Source organism: Eurosta solidaginis, chromosome X (genome assembly GCF_040869045.1).
Source record: "Eurosta solidaginis isolate ZX-2024a chromosome X, ASM4086904v1, whole genome shotgun sequence".
NCBI lineage: Eukaryota > Metazoa > Arthropoda > Insecta > Diptera > Tephritidae > Eurosta > Eurosta solidaginis.
Window position 1 is genome coordinate 170,128,154 of NC_090324.1, and position 8,304 is coordinate 170,136,457.

Below are 8,304 nucleotides of genomic sequence, written 5' to 3' on the forward strand. Positions count from 1 at the left end.
ATATTCGCTCACCCTTCTCTTTGCTAGCCGGCTTTTCTGTTATTTTTTCGCTAGTTGTTCCAAGGGCATTGGAATGCCCTCTGCCGTAATTTGGGCGCTGCTTTGACTTTGCGTTAACAGCATATACTGAAGTGCTCTTATTTTTTTTTTTTTGCATATCATTTGCATGTTTTTCTACTATTTCGGCTGCCCTTGCCGTTTCCACTGCTTTAGGTAAAGTCAAATCTTTTTGTTCTAGTAATTTTTTACGGAGTATATTACTGTTTATGTCCGTAGCTATATTATCCCGAATCATCCTATCAGCGTCAAAGAGCTCGTTTTCCTCTTGCCGTCTCGAATTAAACCTGAACGCTTCATACACCTCGTTTTTCTTTGGTGTGTAATAGTTTTCAATAGCTCCAAATACCGTTTTGTAGATTTTCTTGTCCGCATCAGACAAACTTAATGTATTAAAAATTTCTATTATTTCCGCTCCGTAGGCGTTTAAAAATATTCCCACCTTCTGTGGATCTTTCCTGCCATCCAATTCAATCGCAATAGCATAAATATCAAAATTTTGTTTAAACACGGGCCAGTTTTCGGCCACATTACTAACGAGTTTTAATGGGTCTGGCCTCCGGACGTCAAAATTACTTATATTATTTGTAGCCATTTCGTTATCTGCTTCTTAATACTACTCGCTGTCCTCAGAATCCTCGGATTTTATCGTACTTTTTGTTTCACTTCTTGTTTTCACTATTATTTTTCATACCGACTGCGCCATGTGTTATTCGCTTGCTCGCGTGTATCAAACTGCTTTATTGTTAATTTCCCAGCAAAAATCTAGTGACCAAAAATGGCGACCAACAACAAAATATCCCACATTGTTCCACAATTGTTAGTATGGCAAAATGAGATGGCCTAATTGAAATGCCCGATACATATATGCTTGCCTTTTCTTACATGCTAAATAATAAGGATAAACAAAATGTTGCCCAAGTGCATTTACATATAACATATTTAAATACTCGAAATCATTAATGGTTGGTGTAGAGATTAACCAAAAATATTTAATATTACGAAGGTTAAGGTGGTGATTGCAATATTTATAAGAGTTCGAGTGTACATTTAAGTCGTGTCAATTTCTTAAAACGTTCAGAAAGTGTTAAATTTGTATGGAAAAGAATAAATAATAAGGAAAAACAAAATGTTGCCCAAGTGCGTTTACATATAACATATTTAAATAATCGAAATCATTAATGGTTGGTGTAGAGATTAACCAAAAATATTTAATATTACGAAGGTGGTGATTGCAATATTTCTAAGAATTCGAGTGTATACACCTAACCAACGCATGATTAGTATTTATATGCCAAAATAGGAATTAAGTTTAAAGGAACTTTACCACCAAAAGTCCCATCGTGATTTCGTCGACCACATTTCACATGTTGATCCTATCGACGGGGTAGTTTTCATCGATTCCGAAAATAGATCGCAAGGTGGTTGGACAAGTACTTGCCGCTTTCAGATATGGACGTGAGGATTTGGACGTGCTTGGTCTGACATTTCGTAAAGACTTGTATTTAGCGCATGAGCAAATATATCCGCCACAACAAACTGAACGTTTGAAGTTCCTCCTTATTGTCCAGTTTCTGTGTCACTACAACCCGCGCCTGGCGATACGGGTAAATCTTGTGGCGTTGACTATGAGTTAAAAGCCTTTGTTGGTAAGTATAATTAACAGTAACCAATAGCTACATTGTAAAAAAAAATAATGCACAAGTATATTAAAAAAAATACTATTTGGAGCCTGAGAATCAGATTCACTTGGGCAAATCATAAGAGTGGTATTCGTGTCAAATTTTCAGTTGTTTCCATTGTTTCAAATATATAATTTGATTAAATCATAGGGTAATTCTTTACTTTAGCTCACAACTGCTAAAACTCGTGCAAAATTATTGGGAGGGGTGTCAAAAGACGTGCTTTGGGCCCAGGATCACAAATTAGAAAATTTTCATGTGGTTGTTGTAATATTGATGATTTTGTTGAACCCACAAGAAAAGCTGTGTAAAAGTGTTTTGCGCAGATATAGTTTTGGTCTCCAAACCGGTGTTGGACCCACCCAGGAAAGGTGTTCTGCGCAAAATTACTTTGGATCCCACCCCCGGTTTCGGAACTCCCCAGGGCCATTTTTCGGTTTTGGAAATATCTTTTGACAGAAACTAATTATTTAATTTCCGCTTTCGGATTCGTGGTCCTGGGTTCATAACCCGTCTTTGACACCTCGCAATATTTTTGGACGAGTTTTAGCAGTTGTGAGCTAAAGTAAAGAATTACCATAGCTTCTCCAAACCCAATTGTCAACCTCACCTATCCGTGGCGAGTCCTGTTTCATAAACAGCCGAGGCTCTGCGACCCCGAACTCCTCATGGATCTAGGGGGTGGGATGGCCTAGAAGGTCGCATGTGGCCATAACAAATCGTTCCCGAGATGGCCAGAATTGGTAAAGGACCATCAACATCGATAACACTCCTCAAGTCCTGGAAGGCCTGCACTTATCGCTACAACAACATTAGTTCTGCGCGGAAACGATTTGATCCTAAAATTATGTTGAACCTAAAGGTTATTATTTCAAAACGCCACCGAAGCCCACTAAACAGCAAATGGTGTTATGTGCAAAGATCTGTTATTTTGAATTCAAAATTTTTAGTTAACGCTTTTGTACTACGGAGGTCAAAACGCATCGTTTGATACCCCTCGATAAGTTTTGATAAAAATTAGGTAATGCACGGTCCTGTATAACTTAAGAAGTAGATTAATTTCTTGGACGTGTATTTGCATATCCATATCAACCAAATACTAGCCCCTTGTCAAAAACATGGGTATGACAAATTTTAGTGATGTGAAGTCACGCGTTTACAGCTTACTGTTTTCGAAAAAACCGTCGTTTTGATTCAGACCTCGACATAGTGACAAGTTAAATTTTTTGGCTAGCTAAATTGACACTGAAATGAAAAACTTCGTTTGTCAACATTCCTGTTTCTGGCAAGAGACCGTGTGGAATTTTACTTAATTATTATTTATTTTAGGCGAATCTACGAAGATATCCTGGAACTGTCAGAAGTGTGTCTAGACTTTACATTGTACAAAAATAATGTACGTTACAAATTTTCAGACATTCCCGTACTAAATGTTTCCATAACTGAACAAGTTCGACATGTAACAATTTTGGTAACAACAGTTTGTAGTCTACATCACATACACTTTCCGCATCCAGATACATTGGCCGATAGTGGGCCAAATAATACTAACTTGCAGAATGGAAAAAGCAATGTGCAAGCAACAAGTGGAGGGATTTCTATAGATTTTAATGAGTCTCAAACATTTTCTATTTCTCATGATGCCAATAACTCATTTGTACGCGATCCAAGCAGTTTTTATGTTATTGATACACAAAATGCTGCTACGTGCGCTGTACCACACGCTGCAATTAGTTTTCTATCGCCTAGTGGTGTCGAAGCTTATTTCGCTTTAGCCTGTCAATCTGAATTAGTTTTATATATAATGAATTGTGAAACTGGTCATGCAACATCTCAACCATTGAAGGAGAATAATATCATGCCCCGTTTATTTTCAAACCTTAAGAACGCATTTACGTAAGTTATTTAAACCAAAGAACAATAAGTCTTAATTTAATTTTGGCTACTTATTATTCAACAGTGGCAAAAGTGACTTCTCTGATGCAAATCATGCCAATTCGCTAGTATTTAGTTATATTAATGGTCAAATATATTTATTGGCTTTATATCGTGATGATCAATTACGCGTATGGTCAACGACAAGTTTTCAATGTGTCTCATCAATTGAATGCGTACGCGATAGTAGTAGGGCTCGAACCCAAGGACGTGAGTTGAAAAACGGTTTTTGAAATTTTCCTATACACACTTTAAAATAATACACATATATATATTTTTTGTTTTTTGTCTGTACAGCTCAACTTAGTGCCCTACGCAAAATAAATGATACATCTGTTTGCGCATTCTTGTCGTACGCTACCAAATCTGAATTTGTATGCATAGACATACACACAGACGCTGGAAATTCGCCTGGATTGAGTTTAATTTATCGTAAGAATATACCTGCGCCACTATTAGATTTAGCAGATTTTGCTGTTGCGGAAAGTAGAATTTGGGCATTATGGACAAATGCCGAAGGATAATTTAGTATATCCAATTACCCATTAATGCGTGGTTTGGGCATTAGTTGGACAACAGTTGTATTTGGCGAATGGTTATTTGATACTTGTCAGCATATCATCATTCAGGGCTATGTGCGTTTGCTAAGCAATTGGTGTGAATGGAATATTTGTTCCAGTAAGTAAACTTGTCATGGGAGTTGTATGGACTTTTCATCGAACAAGTTAGGCCAGCACACTACCCAAATCTCTTATTTATTTATGATTTCGTCTTTTTTAGGGCAATTCGTACTGGCGGTATCTTTACTGGATTGTGGTGAATCATATAAAGCATATGAGCTCTTTCTGCAATCAGCGAAAGGTGTTTTACGTGAACAATTTCTAACCGATAAAATTCTGAAGAGTGCACCACTAGCCAAACGCACGGAACATTTATCCATGCTTGGTGCAGATGGTGGTGGTTGTGGTGGTAATGACTTAGATAGTAATATAAATAATCAAGTCATAACGCATTATTACCTAAAAGTCATACAATTATTTGAACAACATAATGCATTGGATCATATTATTTCAATGGCTTACCACTCGCTAATCTATAATGCAGAATTATCGCGACGCAAAGATTGTCCACGTCAATTGGTTATAACATTATTCAACCGCAAAAAACTTGATTTGTTAATGCATTTTCCCTATGTTGGATTGCATGAGGAATTCGAAAATATTATAGAATCACGTGCACGCTCTTTAGTGATTGATCAAAATGAAGTATATGATTTTTTATATGCCGTTCATATGAATAATGGTAATATGAGAAAAGGTATGCATAAAAATTTTTATAAACTAATTTTGAATATAAGGCTTTTTGATTAAAAGGTCTTATCGGTGATATAGGATGATTCGATCTAATTTCAGTTCTACACCTTTTCCAGTTTAAGTTCAGAAAATTACAATTAAAGTTCAGAATTTCCAATTTAAATTTAGAAATTTACAATTCAAGTTCAGAAATTTACAATTCATGTTCAGAATTTTCCATTCAAGTTCAGAAATTCCAATTTAAATTCAGAAATTTACAATTCATGTTCAGAATTTTCCATTCAAGTTCAGAAATTCCAATTTAAATTCAGAAATTTACAATTCAAATTCAGAAAATTACAATTCAAGTTCAGAATTTCCAATTTAAATTCAGACATTTACAATTCAAGTTCAGAAATTTAAAATTCATGTTCAGAATTTTCCATTCAAGTTCAGAAATTCCAATTTAAATTCAGAAATTTACAATTCAAATTCAGAAAATTACAATTCAGAAATTCCAATTTAAATTCAGAAAATTGCAATTCAAGTTCAGAAAATTACAATTCAAGTTCAAGAAAATTTGTCGGATATTTTTTTTTTTCATCCGATGGAAATAAATGTATCTAAGATGGTATCTATGTGTTAAGGAAGCTTTGGACATCTTAACTCGTTTAAATCAATTTTGCGAGGTAGCGAAGAAAAAAACTCTCGCTCATAAGGAGCAATTGCAATGCCATCCAGCTATATTCTTAGCGTCACAACCATTGATCTGCACTGAGTATGACAGCAGTGATGACGAAGATATGACCACTTAAACAGTCAACGGAGCGTCCACACTCACGGAAGTAACGTATAGGTACTGTCTGCATAGATCTTGGCGCCATATGTCAAAATATCTCAACTTATACGCCATTATCATCATTCATCATGAATTGGCACTTAATCGCGATTTGGCAGTTTCGTAACAAATCATGCCAGCTTTCCGTTTCGCGGTAACTGACGGTGATTGGGAGCACCATGAGAGGTCAAGTCTTCCTCCACCTTCGCTACTCTACTGCTTCCAAACTGCTATTTCGACTGAAATACTTTCTTGGCCGTAGCGTCATCTTGCACTTGTTGGAAAGAATTATCCTCCATTTGATTTCAAGATTCGGAATGTACACACCTTGAAGAAAACTTGAGGTACACTAGCCACACTTGGGGTACCGAAGCCACCATTTTGGCAACATAGTCAACGAAGCATCAACATTTCCGCAAGTAACATATAAGTATAAAATTAATTAATTAAAATAACTTTTGAAAATTAACACCCTACTTATAAATTTCTGAATTCGAACTGTAATTTTCTGAATTTGAAATTTAATTTTCTGAACTTGAAATGAAAATTCTGAGCTTGAGTTGTAATTTTCTGAACTTGAATTGCAATTTTCTGAACTTGAGTTGTAAATTTCTAAACTTAAACTGGAAAAGGTGTAGTGGACAGTTGAAAACAGTGATTTTTAATCTTTTTTCTTGCAGCTTCTGCTATTATGTATGAAGAAGCGATACCGTTGTTTCTATGGAAAAGCGTTGTGCATCTCTTTTGGTTTGTATCAATTCATTACACCTTATTGATCGTCGTTATCGTTGGATTGCTAAACCTGTTAATGGTTTAGATGATGCACCACCTCAACCAACGCCAACATCAACGCATGCTGTCAATGATTCGTCTACATTAAATTGTGGACCAGATATTCATGTTTTGCGTGAACAAGTTGTTGTTTTAGAAATAAAAGATATCAAACGAGAGCTGTTGCAAACTGAAGCGCTAGTACGTTTAGCTGATAATCGAAAAGATGTGCAAACCTTTATAAATGCCGGACCCCAAGAATTGGCTGCATTGAAGTTGGCTAATGGTTGCGAGACATCATCACTGCCAATATTTGATAGTTTAACTGGTGCTTGTGTGCGCATTACAGAGGAGGGTCCTAATGAGGCGTGGGCATGGTTAAAGGAAAACGATTTGGCTGGTAATTGGATTTCTTATTTCTAACCTGATAATAAATATAAAACATTGTTTTTTTTTTGTTGTAAAACATCTAAGATTTACCGCATCGAAATAAAGCTGCTGATATGGCTTGGTCTCTGCTGCAGAAACTCATTTATGACAATGAATTGGAAAACTCAACACTCATTCGTAAATCTGTGGTGAATAAGATGCTTGTTCTCAATGCTTTTGTGCCGCAGTGGCTTTATAATGATTATAAGGTATGTGGGCTCGTATGCCTCTCTGCATACAAATCTTTATTTTATGGCAAATATAAATTAGGAAAAGTTAAGATATACGTGATGAGACCAATTCAAAAAGACGTTCAAAAATATTTCCATTGCTAATCGGAGAATTTAAAATGTTTCTTTGCAGAAAGCAAACTGCATGGAGATTTTGCATTTGTTTGTCAAATATAGCCGCTTACTTGAAGCTGCCGAATTGACACGGGAAATGATTAGCGCTATGTTGGGTGCTGGAAGTGAATATTTCAGTTTTAAACATGCCATTGCCGTCACAAATCAGGATATGTGCCTGCCAGTAAATAACTCGGACCTTTTGTTGTATGGTCTAAGATTAATTGCCGATGCAGGTATTGAATATAAGCAGGTATTTAAATAAATTAATACACATAGAAAACTTACATGTCTGATTTGTAATTCTCAGGTGCTTGCCGAGTTAGAAGATATTATACAAACTTATATTGAAACAGCGCAACGCACAGCGGGTGACAAAATTCAAATGGCATACCAAAAAGAACAATCAAGTCAAAGACAACAACTATCCTTGGCTTAAGTAATTACTAATTTATGTAAATTATATTTTAGCTTTTGTAAGTTAAACTATCTGAAGACACACTGAAATAATCTTGATTAAAAACCATATAAGAACCTAATAATTCTCAGTTTTATCCTACGTTCCTATTCTAAGCTTTTTATGCCTAATTAAAATTATGCTCTAATTAAAATAATATTCAACAATAAAGTTTGCAAAGATTTTTAACGCAATATAATTGCAATGTATAGCAAAAAAGTATTTTGAATATAAATATTTGTGATGAATTTAACTAAAATAATTCTAAGTTTTTTCCTACGTTACTAATCTAAGCTTTTTATGATCTAATTAAAATAATATTCAACAATCTCGTAAAGTTTGCAAAGATTTTTAAAGCAATTTAATTGCAACGAATTTGTCAATAATTTTTAACCAAAATTTATAAGATAGATGTATAACAAAAAATATTTCGAATATAAATATTTGCTGATGAATTTAACTGATAGTACCAATACCATCAAATAAATGGTCCTTATAA

General features: G+C 35.0%; 1 pseudogene; it reads left to right on the plus strand.

Moving 5' to 3' along the window:
• Positions 1-835: 835 nt before the first annotated feature.
• Positions 836-7,937, plus strand: LOC137235247 (nuclear pore complex protein Nup160 homolog; annotated as a pseudogene).
• Positions 7,938-8,304: the final 367 nt, after the last annotated feature.